At 35.1% G+C, this 20,250-nt stretch overlaps 1 pseudogene; it reads right to left on the bottom strand.

Moving 5' to 3' along the window:
• Window positions 1–19,506: 19,506 nt before the first annotated feature.
• Window positions 19,507–19,919, bottom strand: LOC129469428 (protein FAM136A-like; annotated as a pseudogene).
• Between the last annotated feature and the right edge of the window lie 331 nt (window positions 19,920–20,250).

Raw genomic sequence — 20,250 nt, forward strand, 5'->3', positions numbered from 1 at the left:
CGATTTAATAGTTTTGGGGTTGCCATTCAGGATTTTGTTAAGAAAAAATAAAACTTATACGTATCAAGTTGAAAAGGGTTTAATATAGGGAATTAGTGAGTCATACAACCATGAGAAGGGCTGAGGGAGCAAAAGTCAGGGAAACTGCTGATAGAATTCAGGAAATTAAGAAGTGCCCACTGTAGCCTCCTTTATAGGAGTTGCCAGAGAACAGCTTCTTCTCTTTCAATTTCCAAATTGAGTCCTACTGCTTCCCATTAGCAGAATTTAACCTGAAACACTCTTGGTAAGGGAATCTGGGAAATGGTTTCCCAGGCTTTCACCTTATTTAGTCATGTATATAAGGGACTGAGGATGAAGCCAAATTGACCTTACAGTGGGACACTATTTATACTTGAAGGGCAGCAAGCCATTATTCTGGTTACCCATTTTCTGAAAGTCCCAAGCATCTTCAGAAAGCCAAGCCTATTCCAGCAGCTATTCATAGACAAATCCATTAAGTAAGGTTCCTTTGGCAAACACATAAAATGCCAAAGTTTGAATTAATGTTCAACCACCGAGGAAAGCAAAAAAAATTACACAATTTAGATAATTCCTTAGCAATTCTCCAAAAGAAACCTAAATTTCTCTTTAAAAGACCATGTCAAAACCTGGTAATTATTTTCAAAATTTCATTGTGAAGGAATACCCATTGTTCTGATAGCTAACAACAAAAGGTTAATTACTGTGTAGATAAGTTTAAAGTAAGTTTACTGTAAGAGGAATTTTGGAATGTCTCTGTTGGTTAGGGAGAAATAAAGAGCAAGAAAAAAGGATGGCATCATTTCAAGGTCTTTTCTCATCTTTATTAAAGATTTGTGTTGTCCAAATATCTATATCCACACCCAGCCACACCCCATTCCTTTTACTTTAAAAAAAAATCAAATCACATTTTTGGCAGAAAAAAAATAGTTTAATGGTTATTTTGCCAGAAATTAGATTCAGGAAAAATGACTGAAAGAGAATTTTTCTCCATGTACACTCAGAATTCTTAATATCCCTCTACACATGTACATACATTAATAACCATTCAATAGAAATTGTACATAGTTGTGATTTTTAAATATATAAAAGTGTAAAATCATTTTCATATGTCACTATCTTTAGATTATAAACATTTTTTGTGAGTTATTTCATGACAAGTTTATGAGCACAAATAGCAAATATGATATACTAATTCTATAGAAAAATAAATTATGTTAAAGAAGCAGTTTGTTTTAGTAAATACTAGAAAAATTGAAAGAATAGAATATTAAAATGACTTCTAATAATGATTTTTGAACATTTATATTAAAACTCCCATTAAAAAAGGGAATTCACATTTAAAATGGTAATTTATTCATACATGATCAATTTTAAAATAAAGCTGCTATAAAATTTTTAAGATTTTCAACATGAAGTCCTTGCCCATGCCTATGTCCTGAATGGTATTGCCTAGGTTTTCTTCTAGGGTTTTTATTGTTTTAGGTCTAACATTTAAGTCTTTAATCCATCTTGAATTAATTTTTGTATAAGGTGTAAGGAAGGGATCCAGTTTCAGCTTTCTACATATGGCTAGCCAGTTTTCCCAGCACTATTTATCAAATAGGGAATCCTTTCCCCATTGCTTGTTTTTGTCAGGTTTGTCAAAGATCAGATAGTTGTAGATATGTGGCATTATTTCTGAGGGCTCTGTTCTGTTCCATTGATCTATGTCTCTGTTTTGGTACCAGTACCATACTGTTTTGGTTACTGTAGCCTTGTAGTATACTTTGAACTCAGGTAGTGTGATACCTCCAGCTTTGTTCTTTTGGCTTAGGATTCACTTGGCAATGCTGTCCAACAACGATAGACTGGATTAAGAAAATGTGGCACATATACACCATGGAATACTATGCAGCCATAAAAAATGATGAGTTCGTGTCCTCTGTAGGGACATGGATGAAACTGGAAACCATCATTCTCAGTAAACTATTGCAAGGACAAAAAACCAATCACCGCATGTTCTCACTCATAGGTGGGAATTGAACAATGAGAACACATGGACACAGGAAGGGGAACATCACACTCTGGGGACTGTTGTGGGGTGGGGGGAGGGGCAAGGGATAGCATTCGGAGATATACTTAATGGTAAATGACGAGTTAATGGGTGCAGCACACCAACATGGCACATGTATACATATGTAACAAACCTGCACATTGTGCACATGTACCCTAAAACTTAAAGTATAATAATAATAAAATAAAAAAATAAAAAAAAATTTAGAATTTGTTTTCCTGTTTCTGTAAAGAATGCCACTGGGATTTTGATAAGGGATTGCATTAAATCTGAAGATCACTTTGTATAAGATGGACATTTTGACAGTATTAGTTTTGCCAATCCATGAACACTGGATGTCTTTTCATTTATCTGTGCATTCATTAATTTCCCTCATCAATGTTTTACAATTATCATTGTATACTTTTCTAACTTCTTTAGTGTAATTTGTATCTTATTTTATTCTTTTTGTTACTATTATAAATGGAATTATTTTATTGATTTCCTTTTTGGGTAGCTCATGGTTTGTGTATAAAATCACTACTGATTTTTCTATGTCGGCTTTGTATCCCACAACTTTACTGACTTCATTTATTTAGTTCTCATAGTTTCTTCTTGAGTCTTTATGTTCTACATATACACTCGTGTCATCTGCAAGCATATGTCTTACTTTCTTTTTTATTCCATAACTTTTACTTCTTTCTCTTGTCCAATTACTCTGGCTATAATTTCCAGTACTATGTTGAATGAAGTGGTAAGAGTGGACATCCTCACTTTTTTTCTAATCTTAAAAAAAAGCTTTCAGTTTTATTCCATTGATTATGATGTTATATAGCTCTCTGCTTTTCTTATATGGCCTTTATTAGTTTCATGTAGGTTTCTTTTATACATATTTTATTAAGAGTCACACAAACTCTTAACATTTATATATGTAATTTAAATGTGTGTGCATATATATTCTAACTACATATATATATAGTGTGTTTATATATAATTACATACATACAGCATGTATATATATTCTAACTACATATATAGTGTGTATATATAGTACATATACATATATACATATGTGTATATGTGTACATATACATATATACATATATGTGTATGTGTGTACATATACATATATACATATGTGTGTATGTGTGTACATATACATATATACATATGTGTGTATGTGTGTACATATACATATATACATATGTGTGTATGTGTGTACATATACATATATACATATGTGTGTATGTGTGTACATATACATATATACATATGTGTGTATGTGTGTACATATACATATATACATATGTGTGTATGTGTGTACATATACATATATATACATACATACATGACACACATTAACAAATGCTGAATTTTGTCAAATGCTTTCTCTGCATTAATTGAAATTATGTGCTTTTTTTTGCTATATTAACATGACGTATTATATCAATTAATTTGCATATGTTGAACCATTCTTGAATCCCCGGGCTAAGTCTCACGTGATTCATGTGAAATTTATCCCTGGATACAAGAATCATTCAGCATATGCAAAGTGCATTATCTTTCTAATGTGTTATTGGATTCAGTTTGCTAGTATTTTGTGGAGAATTTTTGCTTTTATGTTCAGGAATACTGGCCTATGTTTTCTTTGCTTGTGTTATCTTTTTCTGGCTTTTGTATCAGAACAATGCCAACCTCATAAAAATATGTTTGGAAGTATTCCCCCTCTTCCACTTTTTTGGAAGAGTTTGAAATGAATGAGCATTAATTATTCTTCGAATATTTGGTGGAATTCACCAATGAAGCTATCTGATCCTGGACTTTTATTTCTTGGAAGGTTTCTGGCTACTTATTCAATCGCTTTATTTATTATTGATCTGTTTAGGTCTTCCATTTATTCTTGATTCAGTTTTGGTAGGTTGTATGTTTTTAAAGATTTATCCATTTCTTCGAGGTTATTTATTTGAGTATAATTTTTCGTAACAGCCAAGAGGAGATCTTATCATTCTTTTACTTATGAGTCATCTCTTATAATTCCTTCTTTTTTTAATTCTAACTATTTGAATCTTCTTTTAGCATAGCTAGGGGTTTGTCAATGTTTGTCTTTTCAAAAAAACCTTGGTTTTTCAAATTTTTTCTATTCTGCATTTTACATATTTCTACTGTCATCTTTATAATTTTTTTCTGATTTTTAATTTAAAATATTTTTAAATTTAAGTTTTAAATTTTCTATTTTTTAAAATTAAGTGTTTGCCACTATAAACTTTTTTCTTAGTACTGCCTTTGTGCATCCATAAGTTTTCATAGGTTGTATTCTCATTTATCTTGAGATACTTTTTACATTTCCACTATATTTTCTCTTTTGCCCAATGTTTGTTCAAGAGTGTGTTGTTTAGTTTCAATATATTTGTGAATTTTCTCATTTTTTTACTGTTATTGTTTTAAGTTTTATTCTATTGTGGCTGGAAAAGATAATTGGGGTGACTTTAATCTTTTTAAACTGATCAGACCTGTTTTGTGATGTAATGTGATCTATCCTAGAAAACATTTCACGTGCACTTGAAAAACATATATATTCTTCTACTATTGGATGGAAAGATCTGCATATGTCTGTTAGGTCCACTTGGTGCATAGTGTTGTTCAAGTTAGCTGTTTCTATATTGATTTTGTATCTGGATGTTCTATCTATTATTAAAAGTACAGCACTGAAGTATCCTACTATTATTGTATTTTTGTCAATCTCCTTGGTAACTTTTAGTATTTGTTTTATATATTTAGATGCTCTGATGTTGGGCATGTGTATATTTGTAATTGTTATAACTTGCTGTTGAATTGACCATTTTATCATTATATGATAGATTTTTTTTCTTTTACTGCTTTTAATATATCATCCCACTCACTCCTGTTCTACAAGATTTCTGGTAATAAATTTTCTGATAGTCTCATGGAGGGAGATGAAAAAGAAGCAGTTAAGGACACTTAGAGGGAACAGACAGTGAAGTGGGAGGAGAATGAGGGAGGAGAATGAGGCAATGGGGATCCCACACAGTGATGATGAAGAGTTTCAAGGAAAAGGGCATGGTCCACTGTGTCAAATGCTACTGCGACAGGAAATCAGATAAGGCCTGAGACTTGGGGAAAACATGTAATAGTGGAATTAAAATAAATCAGTCAAGCACGTTAAAAACGTTCAGAGCAGTAACAAACAAAGAACTTAAACTACCACCAAATGATATTGGGAAAGGTAACAAATAGCAATGAGCAGGTACTCAAGATCAAGAAAAATAGAAATTTTTGCTTAAATATTTCTTATTTTAAAAATGGTCTTCAAATTAAAGGTGAGTTCAATAATAAGGAGTAAGAAGGCAAGCCCATGATATTTGTAAAAATGGAATTCTGCCATAAATGACTTGTTGCTAGGGCCCCTTCAAGTACCTGCTTGAGTGATGTCAAACTTGTTGACATTTATCATAAGTAGTCACAAAGAATATGAGGGATTCCAAAAGACTATAAATGAACAAATGTGACTTTTACTAAAGTGGAGCAGGGATTTTTGTATTAATATTGATATGATATTTAACAATTTCTATAATTGTTTATTAACAAAATTGCTTTGAGATATTGTTCACCCAGCCATCATTTAACAAAAGCCACTTTTGTTAGAGCACCTACTATGTGCAAACACTCTGCTATAAACTGGAGACATCAACATAAAAGCATTTAATATCTTATATATGTATTTTTTTTTACAGTTTTGGACAAAACACTTTACACACAATATCTAGTGTGATAATCACAATATCTAGTGTGATAATCACAACAACCCTATGATGTTGACAAAATAGATACTGCTGTCTCCATTTAACAGATGTGAAATATAGAATTCAGTTAAATATAGTGACTTTTCCTGGTAATCCAGCTAGAAAATGAAATATTTACAATTATAAGTCTAGTGATCTCTTTGTTATATCATGGCTTTGCAATAATTAGGAGCTATTATCTGAAATAATCTCCATCTTTATAGCATTTTTAGGATATTAGAACAGCATATTCTTATAGTTTAGCAGATTTTGACACTGCTAAGTCATTTGTCAAATCCCTCATAAGCATTTAATCAATGAGATATAGTAATATGGGTTGATGAAAAAATTCAGAAGTTTTACAAGCAGGTTGTAATAATAGTGACTCTCAAGAGTCACTATTAATTTAAAATGCCTCTTCTAATGAGGAAGTACAGGATTCTACTCATAGCTTTGTCCCTCAATATGAAGTAGTGGTACAGACATAAAGCCAGGTATTTCGGGTATTTGGGGTTAAATTAGCCAGAGATCTATAATACATATTTGTAACTAATACAATGACAAAATTAAAATTATCTTAATAGGTGAAAATCATACATAATATCTAATGTTATTAAAGTAAATTTAATGTCATACATTTTATTTCAAACAATAGCACACATAAGGGGAGATTTAAATTAGTACTAGCTAAGATAAAAATGAGTTGGGAAGTTTACATTTATTTTAAAGGGTTAATAACTCTATCAGTCTGCTGAAATGTATAGTCATCAGGAAAACACAAATTGAAACCAGAATGAAACACAGATTCAAAACTACTAGAATGGCTATATTTAAATGACTAGCAAGATATGTTGCAACTGGAACTCATTCATTGCTAGTGAGAATGCAAAAGGATACTGTCACTCTGGAAAACTGTTTGGCTGTTTCTAAAGAAGTTAAACATAACCTCTGCCCTAGCAATTTTATTCCTATACAGTTACCCAAAAGCAATGAAAACATGTGTTCCTTTAAGTTTTTACAGAAATGTTCATAACAACCTTACTGTTATAATACATCTATATATACATATGACATGATACACACTGTATAAGTCCATTTTTATTATTATCACTAAAACTAATCAATAGTGACAGAAGTAAGAAAATGATTGCCTTTAGGGTACGAAGAGCAGGAAATTAACTTGAAACAGGAATAGCGAACTTTCTGGAATGAAACTAATGTCCTATGTCTTATGTTGGGTAGTCGTCACATAGGTGTACACAATTTTCAACAGTCATCAAACTGAAATCTTAGGACCTCTATATTTTATTCTATTTTAAACAAATGACACCTTAATTTTAAAAACACAAAACATAAAAAACATTGTTTTCCATTGAAGGAATACAAGAAAAATTGGTATAAGTTATAGAAAAAGAAATTTCAGTTCGACATAAAATTTTCTAAACTTAAGAAACTTCAAACATAGAATAAGCTGTTTCATTAAACAGTGTATTTATGATTTCTAGGCCAGACATGGTGGCTCATGCCTGTAAACCCAGCACTTTCGGAGACAGAGGCAGGCGGATCACCTGAGGTCAGGAGTTCGAGACCAACATGGCAAAATCCCATCTCTACTAAAAATACAAAAATTACCCGGGTGTGGTGGTGGGTGCCTGTAATCCCAGCTAATCGGGAGGCTGAGGCAGGAGAACTGCTTGAACCCGGGAGGTGGAGGTTGCAGTGAGTCAAGATCATGCCATTGCACTCCACCCTGGGTGTCTCAAAACAACAACAACAACAAAAAGTATATTTATCATTTCTGAAAATATTCAAACAAAAGGAGAATGATCTACTTTTGGAGACTGTTTAATTCAAACATCCCGGGCAGAAATACTTCCTAGAGCATTTTAAAGCCTTTTCATCAGACTCACTGATATCCTATGTTAACAAAGATTTTCTTTTATCACATTTAGTCCATATTTAACTTCTCATTTCCTTCTTTCATATCTAATTAGACAGTGTTTAAGAATGCTAAAAGAGTAGAAAAAGCTAGCAGACTTAAACTTATAAGCCACTTCTACAGGTTGATAATGCATACACTACTGTATTAAGAAGGACCCTGAGGGCAAACTCACAGGTTAGTAGCAAAGAATATTGTCACCGTTTAGTGATATCTGCCATGAGCCTAAGAGGCAAGAGAGTGACAAAAGTACCAGGAGTTTGCCATCACAGTGTTAAATAAAATGTGTAGAGCTGTACATCAGATAAAAATGGTTATTATAGACTGAGGCCTCAATACGTCATAAGCCAATAATCAACAAATTAGTAAAGAAATGAAATAAGGAAGAGAAAAGAAAGCGTGAGGGAAATATTAGTATCTAAATATCCGTTGCTTTATGGCTGTTTTCTTTCCTGGTTGCCAGATTTAGAGTATCTGGAATCTTTAAACAATGTACTAAATTGATTTGGGCATGATAGCTAAGCATAAACACATTGAAATAGTCTAGGTTTTCTCCTCAACAAAATATTAGCAAACCACATTCAACAATACATTAAAAAGATCATTCATCATGACCAGGTGGGATTTATCCCAGGGCTGCAAGAATGGTTCAACATATGCAAATTAATCAAGGTGATACTACATATCAACAGAATAAAGGACAAAAAACATATGATCGTTTCGACTGATGTTGAAAAAGCATCTGATAAACTTTAACATCTCTTCATAATAGAAATCCTCAAAAAACTCAGTTTAGAAGAAACATAACTCAACATTTAAAAAGCCATATATGACAGGCCCACAGCTAGTATTACATTGAACAGGGACAAAATCAAAGTCTTTCCTTTTGGATCTGGAACATTACAAGAATGCCCATTTTCACTACTGTTGTTCAGCATAGTAAGGAAAGTCTTAGCTAGAGCAATCAGACAAGAAAAAAAAATAAAGGGAATCCACACTGGAAACGAAGAATGCAAATTATGTTTCTTTGCAGATAACATGATCTTACACCTGGAGAAAACTAAAGACAACACCAAAAAAACTATTCAAACTGATAAATTCAGTCTAGTTGCAAGATACAAAATCAACATATGAAAATCAGTAGCATTTCTATATAACAACTGTGAACAATCTGAAAAAGAAATAATGAAAGTACTCCCTTTACAATAGCCACAAATAAAATGAAATAACTAGGAATTAACCATTAAAGTGAAAGATCTCTATAAAGACAACTATAAAACGATAATGAGAGAAATTGAACAAGATGCAAAAAATTGGAAAGATATTCTATGTTCATGGACCGGAAGAATCAATATTGTTAAAATGTCCATACTACCCAAAGCAATCCACAGATTTGATGCAATTTTTATAAAAATACAAATGACATTCTTCACAGAAATAGAAAAAGCAATTCTAAAATTTATATGGAACCACAAAAGACCCTGAGTAGCCAAAACTACCCTGAGCAAAAAGAACAAAACTGGAGGAATGACATTACCTGACTTCAAATTATACTAAAGGGCTACAGTAACCAAAACAGCATGGTACTCGCATAAAAACAGGCACATAGACCAATGGAACAGAATAAAGAACCCAGAAACAAGTCCACGCACCTACTGTGAACTCGTTTTTGACACAGGTGCCAAGAATATACACCGGAGAAAAGACAGTCTCTTCAATAAATGGTACTGGGGAAACTTAATATCCACATGGATATCTATGTGCAGAAGAATGAAACTGGATCCCTTTCTCTCACCATATACAAAAATCAAAGCAAAATGGATTAAACACTTAAGTCTAACACCTCAAACTACTATGAAACTACTAGAAGAAAACACGGGGGAAACTCTCCAGGGTATTGGTCTGGGCAAAATAAAATCCTTGAGTAATACCCCACAAGCATAGGCAAACAAAGCAAAAACAGACAAATGGGATCACATCAAATTAAAAAGCTTCTGCACGGCAAACAATCAACAAAGTAAACAGATAACACAGAGATTGTGAAAAAATATTTGCTAACTACTCATCTGACAAGGGATTAATAATTAGAACACATAAGAAGCTCAAACAACTCTAAAATTTCTAGACTTCATAAAACTTAAAAATCTAATAATCTGATTTGGAAATTGGCAAAAAATTTAAATAGACATTTCTCAAAAGTAGACATGAATGGCAAACAGGCATAAGAAAAAGTGCTTAACATTACTGATCATCAGAGATATGCAAATCAAAACTACAATGAGATATCATCTCACTCCAGTTAAAATGACTTTTATCTAAAAGTCAGGCAATCAGGCATGGTGGCACATGCCTGTAGTCCCAGCTACTCGGGTGGCTGAGGTGGGAGGTCACTTCAGCCTACAGGGTCAAGGCTGAAGTGAGCTGAGATCACACCACTGCACTCCAGCCTGGGTGACAGAGTGATACCCTATCTCAAAAAAAGAAAAGTCAGGCAATATCAAATGCTGGCGAGGATATGGAGAAAAGGGAACCCTTATATACTGTTGGTGGGGAGGTAAATTAGTACGGCCATTATGAAGAACAGTTTGGAGTTTTCTCAAAACAATTAAAAATAAAGGTATCTTATGATCCAGGAATCCTTCTGCTGGGTTTTTACCCAAAAGAAAGGAAACTAGTATGTTGAAGAGATATATCTGTACTCCCATGTTTGTCCCAGCGCTGTTCACAATAGCCAAGATTTGGAAGCAACCTAAGTGTCCATCAGCAGATGAATGAATAAAGAAAATGTGACACTTATATCCACTGGAGTACTATTCAGCCATAAAAGAAAATTAAATCCAACCCTGTCATTCACAATAACATGGATGGAACTGGAATTCATTACATTAAGTCAAATAAGGCAGGCAGAGAAAAGCAAACATCTCACGTTCTCACTTACTAGTAGCATCTAAAAATGAAATCAATTAAACTCATAGAGAGAGAGAATAAAAGGATAGTTACCAGAAGCTGGGAAGGGTAGTGAGAAGGAGATTGAGACAGTTAATAGGTACAAAAAAGATAGAAATAATAAATAAGACCTAGTATTTCATAGTACAACAGGGTGATTGTCATCAAAATAATTTAATTGTACATTTAAAAATAACTCAAAGACTATAATTTAATTGTAACAAAAAGGACAAGTGCTTCAGGGGATGGATACACAATTCTACATGTTATGACTATTATGCTTTGCATGCCTATACCAAAATATTTCATGTACCCCATAAATGTATACACCTATTATGTACCCACAAAAATTAAAAATTAAAAAAAATTCAAAAGCCTGGATTTCCAATAAAAGTTAAAATACTGTAATAGTACTATTCTAAAATCAGACTGAAAGCCCAGACATAATATAAAGATTTGCATAAAGCTAAATCCAGTAGAAACCCACTTTGATTTACAAGATTGTAAATATTTTTAGAAACTTTGTAATGCATAAAATTCTCCTTCCCTGCCTCATACAGATCTAAAGTGACCAAACATACTAAATATGTAATGTGTAATTTCCAGCTGAAAAAAACTTAGCCCAGCCCCTCCTGGCTCAGTTAGAAGGTCATTTCCTTGAAAAGAGCTATACACCCCCAATGGTAAATAAAGCTCCAATTGCAGTCGCAAATGTGGTAATACACAAGATGTCTTCACAGCAAGGCTAATCACCATATGGGGAGCTTGCCTAATTGGTTGAGGATGTTTTCTGCTCTGGTCATACCTTGGCAAATAGAACAAAGAGAGGCCAAGAGGCCTAATGGCTAGAACATGAGTATGAATGTGGAGTTCTGTGATCTGCCCTCTGTTTGTTGTGGGTCTCTGGACAATTCCGTTAACCTTGCTATATTTTATTTTACTATAAAAATAACTAAGACTCCGCATACTTATCTATTTTCCAGAAAATGTTACATGCAAAATTATTAAGGTTAAAATAAGAAATAATTCCTCTATACTGAAACATTCTTTTCTGAAGCAAATTAGGTTTATTCTTCTTAATTTCTCTTGGTTCAGCATGTAGAGTCAGTTACATGGCAGCATTTTCTTAGGGACGAAAATTTTTATGGGGTAAAGAACCACTGACAGTCAAACACAAGGGGCCAGGACTCTTCCACGGCAAAGAGCAGCTTAAGGTCAAATTTATTCACTCAATGTCTTACTTCTTCCTATTGACCCAAAAGTTAGGGACCAAAGTGAGCACCCCCCAGCAGAGGTGTAGCCAGGTTACAAACCAGCCTTCATGTAAACAAGTAGGTACCATAATATCTAGGAATAGCCAACACCCAAACTAGACAGAAAAAAAAATTGTTCTCAAATTTTTAAAAATTTTAGGATTACAAGGATGAAGAATTAATGCTAATAATTAATTAATGAGGGTCTGCTATTTCCATTAGTCTGTAGATTCCTTGTGGGTAGATACTACATCTCTTGTTCCCACAGGTTTGTGTGATAAGATACAGCTAACACAGTGTCATAAGATACAGCTCCAGCCATGGCAAAGGTCAAGGTGGGTAGAAATCGTGGCCTGAATTGGGCCAGAGACAAACCAAGGTCTTAAGAGAGAACCAGAGAAAAGAGATATGTGCCAGAAACTGGGAGGTGTCACTAGACACAGGGGTAGCAGAAAATTCTCACCTTGAGACCAGAACAGAGGAAGACTGAGTGGCTACAGCAGAAATTGAAAGCATAGAATGGGCAACAAATGAAATAGGAGAAGATGCTAAGATTGGAGGCAAAAGCACATCTGAGCACCTCACCTCTGAAATCAGAAGGAAAATGCCTTGAGTGGGGAGATGAGTTTTTACAGCAGAAGCTGGATTTTCAGTCCAGTGCTTCTTAAAGGGACCTGGCTTACTTTTGCTATCATGCAACTGGAATAATTTGAGGTAAACAAAAAAAATCTAAAAATTAAAGAAAAAGCAGAAACTGAATGGTCTTTCACAGCTGGACAGGGTATGGCTGGCCAGGACAAAGCAGGACTAGGCACCAAGAGGTACCAACACTGAGAGAGCCCTTGATCAAAGCATAGCCTGGCAGGCTCCATGTTGTTACTGGAAGATCCTGGTACCACGGTCTCACAGGCATTGGCCTCTCCTGAACCTTTGCTTGTTCTGCCTAACAGTGGCAAATCTGTTTTCGAAGTAGCAATAACTGTACAGTAAAGTTATAAGCTATTGTTAGAAATTAGAAAAAATCATTTTTAAAAAACTAGAGAAAATAGTGTTTTATCTCAAAAATGTATAAACATACAGATATATTTAATTTTAGTTAAACCTTCATTTCCTAAGTTTGGAAAAATCACCTAGATTCCTCTAACTGTTCCTGTAGTCAAAAAGTAAATCTACATGTACCATGCTATATTGAATGAGAAGGGTCTGTTTACTGTGTTCTTGTCTAAATCTCTTGGCCTTTTTCTGTCCAAATAAGTTGGTACTATTAATAATTCAGTCCCCAAAATCAGAAAAAATATAAAATTAATTCCCTTTTCCATGAATTTAGATGATATAATTAGGCCATGCTTTTGGCTTATGACTATTTCCATGACTAAAATCACTTGGGAACTGCTTGTTTCCCATCAACATTTGGTCGCAAGAGTGATGGTGGGTGTCTTCTACGGGAGACAGTAGGTCAATGGCCAAAGGCCAATGGAGACAAACAGATGTTGCGGTTAACCAAATTGAGAAGGAATACATAAATTTTATTCCAAAAGCCTCTTGCCAGAAGTGCTATAAAGAGCAAATCCATGCTTGATCCTCTACCTCCCGTTTGATGGAAAATATTCAGATGTATTTGTCTGAATTCTTCAAAGAACCCTGGTAACTTGGTCTTTCCAATAAATATAGGCCAAAAGGGGTATTAATCCCTTTTATAACCCACCAACTTCGGTATGCACATTCTTAGAAAATGTGTGTGAAAAATTGAAGCAAGTTACACACGTAAGCAAAACTTTACCTTCTCCTCAAATATGGGGACATTAACAAAAAGGAAAAAAGTACATGTTGCTGAGTGAGTTCGTTTCAGAAAATGTCACATATGCGCTTTTCTCAGAAATCTTCCTGGAAACCTTTTCTGGGACTAGATCAAGGGACATACACTCTTGTGCATTACAGGAAAAATGGGAAAGGAGCAATTTAGTGAGTATTTGAAACTGTGCCTGAAAATTATTTAAAAAGTGTATTTCTGTACAAATTTTTGAGCCAAAAATTGTCTTATAAGTAGGAAATATAGTCACTTTACTTTAAATACTATGAAACTAGAGTGTGTACATTTGCCATGAACATTGAAGTAGTCTCCAGTGTGAGAATAAAGGAGAGAGGAGAAGTTTAAGCCTGGAATATTGGCACCACTAAGCCAAAGACAAGCATGAGAGAGTATTGCCTACTTCCCAAAAAGCACATTAGGGCCAGGGGTATGTGAGTAAAATGAAGTAGGAATAGATGGCAATAACCAGACAAGCCAGAGCTTCTGACCACTGTTCAGAAGGCAGATTTCCTAGATGCAAATAATCCTGCAGACCATAAAGTTACAGTCATTGCTATATATATATATATAGACACACACACACACACATATGTGTGATATATATGTGTGTGTGTGTCAGGCAAAAGATAACTCGTTCCCCATGAGCCATGCCCTTGTAAAATCTCCTCTCCTTGAATGTGAGCAGAACTTGTAAATATGATGAGATATCACTCCAAAACTATATTACAGGGCAAAATCTGTATTATCGAGGTAGGCCTAACCTGATCACATGATCCCTTTAAAAACAAAGAGTTTTCTCTGGCTGGTTGCAGGAGAGGAAGTCAGAGATTTGACAGCTAGCAGACAATGGGGAGCTCAGTCATAAGCTTTCAAGGAAATGAATTCTGCCTACAACCAATGAACTTGGAAGAGAATCCCAAGTCCCAAATAAGAAGCCCAGCCCTGGACAACACCTTGATTTCAGTCTAGAGAAACCCTGAGAAGAGAATACAATGGCACTGTACCTAGACTTCTGGCCTACACAACTGCAAGATAATAAATACGTGTTGTTTTAAGCTGTAGTCTGTGGTAATTTGTGGCACAGCAAGAGAAAACTAATACAATCTGAGTGTGGTGGCTCATACCTGTAATACCAGCACTCTAGGAGGCCCAGGAAGGCGGATCACTTGAGCCCAAGGTTTGAGACCAGCCTGGGCAATGTGCTGAAACCCTGTCTCTACAAAAAATACAAAAAAAAAAAAAAAAAAAAAAAATCACCCAAGCATGATGGTGTGCACCTGTAGTACCAGCTACCTAGCAGACTGAGTGGGAGGATTGCTTGAGCCCAGGAGGTCAAATCTACAGAGCTGTGATCATGCCACTGCACTGCAGCCTGAGCAACTGAGCAAGACCCTGTCTCACAAAAAAAAGAAAAGAAAAGAAAACTAATACAAATTCAAGAATACAAATACAAAGAAGAAACTAATACAAAAAGAACCTAATACAAACACAACACTGTACTTGCTGAGTCAAATATGACTAATCTAAGAATCTGCTAACATAGTGACTATAGGCCTTCTAAGAATCTTCTAGCTCTACAATTCTATAATTTTAATGAACTTCTTTGATAATATATCATGCCAGTCACTATAGCTCATTTAAAAATTACCCCATCAGTGAGTTGAACTGATGACATATTTCTTTAGTATCTGTGAGATATTTCTTTACACAAACAATAGACAAGCAGAGAGCCAAATCATGAATGAACTCCTATTCACAATTACTATAAAGAGAATAAAATACCTAGGGATACAGCTAACAAGGGATGTGAAAGACCTCTTCAAGGAGAACTATAAACCACCGCTCAAAGAAATAAGACAGGATGCAAACAAATGGAAAAATATTCCATCCTCATGGATAAGAAGAATCAATATCATGAAAATGGCCATACTACCCAAAGTAATTTACAGATTCAATGCCATTCCCATCAAACTACCATTGAAATTCTTCACAGAATTAGAAAAAAACTATTTCTAAACTTCACATGGAATCAAAGAAGACCCCATATAGCCAAGACAATCCTAAGCAAAATGAATAAAGCTAGAGGCATCACGCTACCTGAGTTCAAACTATACTACAAGCCTACAGTAACAAAAACAGCACGGTACGGGTACCAAAACCGATGTATAGACCAATGGAGCAGAACAGAGACCTCAAAAATACCACCAGACATCTACATCCATCTGATGTTAGACAAACCTGCCAAAAACAAGCAATGGGGAAAGGATCTCCTATTTAGTAAATGGTGCTGAGAAAACTGGCTAGCCATATGCAGAAAACTGAAACTGGATCCCTTCCTTACACCTTACACAAAAATCAACTCAAGATGGATTAAAGACTTAAATGTCAAACCTCAAACCATAAAAACTCTAGAAGAAAACCTAGGCCATACCATTCAGGACACAGGCATGGGCAAAGACTTCATGACAAAAACACCAAAAGCAATTGCAACAAAAGCCAAAATTGACAAATGGAATCTAATTAATCTAAAGAGCTTCTGCACAGCAAAAGAAACTATCATCAGAGCAAACAGGCAACCTACAGAACAGGAGAAATTTTTGCAATCTACCCATCTGACAAAGGTTTAATATCCAGAATTTACAAGGAACTTAAATAAATTTACAAGAAAAAACCTCCAGCAAAAAGTGGGTAAAGGATATCAACAGACACTTCTCAAAAGAAGACATGTATGTCTCCAACAAACATATGAAAAAAGCTCAACATCACTGATCATCAGAGAAATGCAAATCAAAACCACAATGAGACATCATCTCACGCCAGTCAGAATGGTGATTATTAAAAAGTAAGGAAACAATAGATGCTGGTGAGACTGGAGAAATAGGAATGCTTTTACACTGTTGGTGGGAATGTAAATGAGTTCAACCATTGTAGAAGACAGTATGGAGATTCCTCGAGGTCTAGAACCAGAAATACCATTTGACCCAGCAATCCCATTACTGGATATATACTCAAAGGAAGATATATATCATTCTACCATAAAGACACATGCAAACGTATGTTTATTGCAGCACTATTTACAATAGCAAAGACATGGGACCAACCCAAATGCCCATCAATGATAGACTGGATAAAGGAAATGTGGTGCATATACACCATGGAATACTATGCAGTCATAAAAAGGAATGAGATCATGTCCTTTGCAGGGAGATGAATGAAGCTGGAAGACATCATCTTCAGCAAACTAACAGAGGAACGGAAAACCAGATACCCCATGTTCTTACTCATAAGTGGAAGTTGAACAATGAGAAAACATGGACACAGGGAGGGGAACAACACACACCAAGGCCCGTTGGGGGGGTGGGAGGTGAGAGGAGGGAACTTAGAGGATGGGTCAATAGGTGCAGCAAACCACCATGGCACACATATACCTATGTAACAAGCCTGCATGCTCTGCACATGTATCTCGGTTTTTTTGTTTTTGTTTTTTTAGAATTATATAAAAAAAAAAACAGAAAACAAGCTTAAATAAATACGATAAAAATACAAACTTAAAAAATTGTTTAAAATAAAATCCCAAAAAAAAGATATTTTAGATTTTTTTCCGTAAACAAAGTTTCTTTGTATTATTACACTGTAGGAGCTTTGTATAAATTTTAGCAAATTTACAGTATTTTATGGGAAATATTTTGACTTTGGTCATCAAAACCTGTGTGAAAATTGTAGGTTATTCAAATCACATGCTCATTTAATGTTACCTTAGAGTGTTTCCCAACATGAGGATTTGATCCAACGTCCATAATTTCAAAGGATGTAAATCTGGTAACCATAAAATGGTAAGCCAGCACAGCCAAGTATAGAAACCATGTGCAGTGAAGCAAGTATATTTCCATTTGGTCTCTGTATTCTTTACTCTGGAGAAACCCTATTCCTCCCAAACAAATCTTGTTTTACTTACATCTGTTTTAAATAGCTAGTATGTAGAGCAAACTACCACATATGGTAACAGAGATCATATCATCTAAGAGGAATTTGATAATGATATTAAAGTATTTTTAATTGAAACAAATTAGTCACAAACCCCAATTTAAACAACACCTCTTCTGGGTGAAAAGTATCTCAAATATTTAAAAGAAGTTCTTTATACAAAACTCTTCTAAGAAGAAAGAAAAAGAAAAGAAGTATTCTATCTTTTCTCTAATGAATGGCACTTGTTTTATAAATCTAAACAGCAACGGATTTTAGCTTTAGTTTGTATTGCAAGAATGATCACAAATGGCAATTTTAAAAGCCTAGTTTGTCAAAAATGTAGTTAGAAAACATCACATACTTCTAAAAAGTGATCTGTCATTCTTTAGTAATGAATAAGGCAAACTTTTTTGTGGTGGGGAGGGGGGAATTAAACCTTATTTATTTTTAAAACCAAATTACTAAGAAAATATATCACAGCCTGAAAACAGCAAATGGACAGGCTGTATCATCATTTCAAGTAATAAGTTGGTGAAAATACAATGAGGTTGGTATCAAAATAATAAGGAGCCATGCCAGGGCAGGAACACTGCAAGTTGCAAAAAGCCCCGGGAAAAAGTGGTATTTGATAATGGGGGCTGCCTCTCCTTTGCTGTAAGGGAGTCAGCTCATCCTAGCCCAAGTTGTTTACTTTTTTTCCCTTGAATTTCCTGTTGCCAGGGGTGTGTCTCAATCGGGCTCTGTTAATTCAGGGAGCTAAAGAAACAATGCTAGGTTTAGGCTTCCATTCTATTCTGTTTTATAAATACCAGGTTTTTCCAAATCCAGTACTTCATAACTCCCTTATAAGCAAGTAGCCAACTGCTCCTCTTTCACTATTCATTCCTAGATACTAATATATATCACAATCAAAACCCCCTTCTCTTCAAGGGGAAAGTGTTACTGCAAGATTGTCCTGTCATTTTGCTACACACAACCTCAGGGCCCATCAGCCAGTAAGAGGGAAGCTCTGCTTCCCATAATTAGTGTGTCATCACCTCTCATGTTTTTGCATGGTCTCCAGGTTGAAAGACACAGCGTGTATTAATTTTAAGAAATGTACATTTACATATTGATGACCAGAAATGGGGATCCACAAGGATCTTCAAAGTTCTTATCCAAACTACTCTCCCTCCCAATTCCACATCTGAAAATCAATTTGTATACCATTGTATAAATTACACAAAATCAAGAAAACTAAGACCCAGAAATTTGTTTTTCCCTTCTAAGTTATTGACCTCTTGGATTTTGTTTCACAGCTTATAGAAAATGGTGTGATGACCCTTCTGGTAAACAGGATGTTGGCAACAAAGAGAAAATATCTCTCCTCAAACTCCATCAGGTCTAACCTGCCAGCCTATTGGTACCTGTGTAGTAAGAAGAGCCTGGTACCTTGGAGGGCTCTGGCTTATTACAGGCAAGATCCTTACTGCTAAGACAAGCACTAGCCACAGGAACATAAGCTCTAAAACTTCCTGTAATATCTCTGATGCAATTTAGCACCACTTTTTGCCATTTCACTTTTTAGAACTGAAACATGAAAGAACCAGTGTCCAGAGGCAAGCGATATATGCCTTACACTTGTTGCCATCCTTAATTTCTTCATTAATAAACTTTGCTTAAAATACTAAAATTCCCAATTCCTTATTAAAAAATATATTCTTGCCCTCAGTCCCGATGGCCACTGGCAAGGACTTTTATTTCCCAATGGATAAGAGAGCCTCCTTCTTCTTGGTCATGGTTGGGATGAGGTGCATGTGGTCATCCACACACTTAGTCACACGACAGTCCAGTTGCCGCTTCACCTGAAGCTCCTTACTGCCAGCATCTATTGAATCTTTGGCTTTGTCGCTGCAATGTATGGTGCACCAGGCCTGGCGGTCCTGGAACTTCTCCAACTTACTGGTGACCAAGGCCTGGACTTGAGCCAGAGGCGCATGGCAGCGCTCGATGCACTGGTGCACCTACCGCATGGATGCCTGGCTGTCCTCACGACAGCTGGTGCTGCACGGGAACATAGGACTCTGCATCTTCTGGATGTCTCTCTCTCTAGACTCTTCACCATGGAGTCGACCGTCTCCTGAACCCGCAGCTGCTGCAACTCCGCCATGACGACCCCGCCCTGCCCCACGCCATGCCTGGCGCTCACCAATAAGGCAATATTAACTAGCCAAATTTAAATAGGATGTCTACGGCAGATTACAAATATAAAAATGTTTAAAGTCAGGTATATTAAAAATTTGTGAAAATCATTGCCAATGATAGGGCAAGGCAAGTGTATCCAAATGAGTTAATGTATGTAAAACATTTAGGACAATCCTAAACTGTTGTATATTATTATTATTATTATTATTATTATTATTATTATTATTATATTATTTTCACACAATAGTTTCCCTGTGGACAACCTTTGACTTCAGTCCTTTTGTTAATGTACAAAA

Source organism: Symphalangus syndactylus, chromosome 2 (assembly GCF_028878055.3).
Source record: "Symphalangus syndactylus isolate Jambi chromosome 2, NHGRI_mSymSyn1-v2.1_pri, whole genome shotgun sequence".
NCBI lineage: Eukaryota > Metazoa > Chordata > Mammalia > Primates > Hylobatidae > Symphalangus > Symphalangus syndactylus.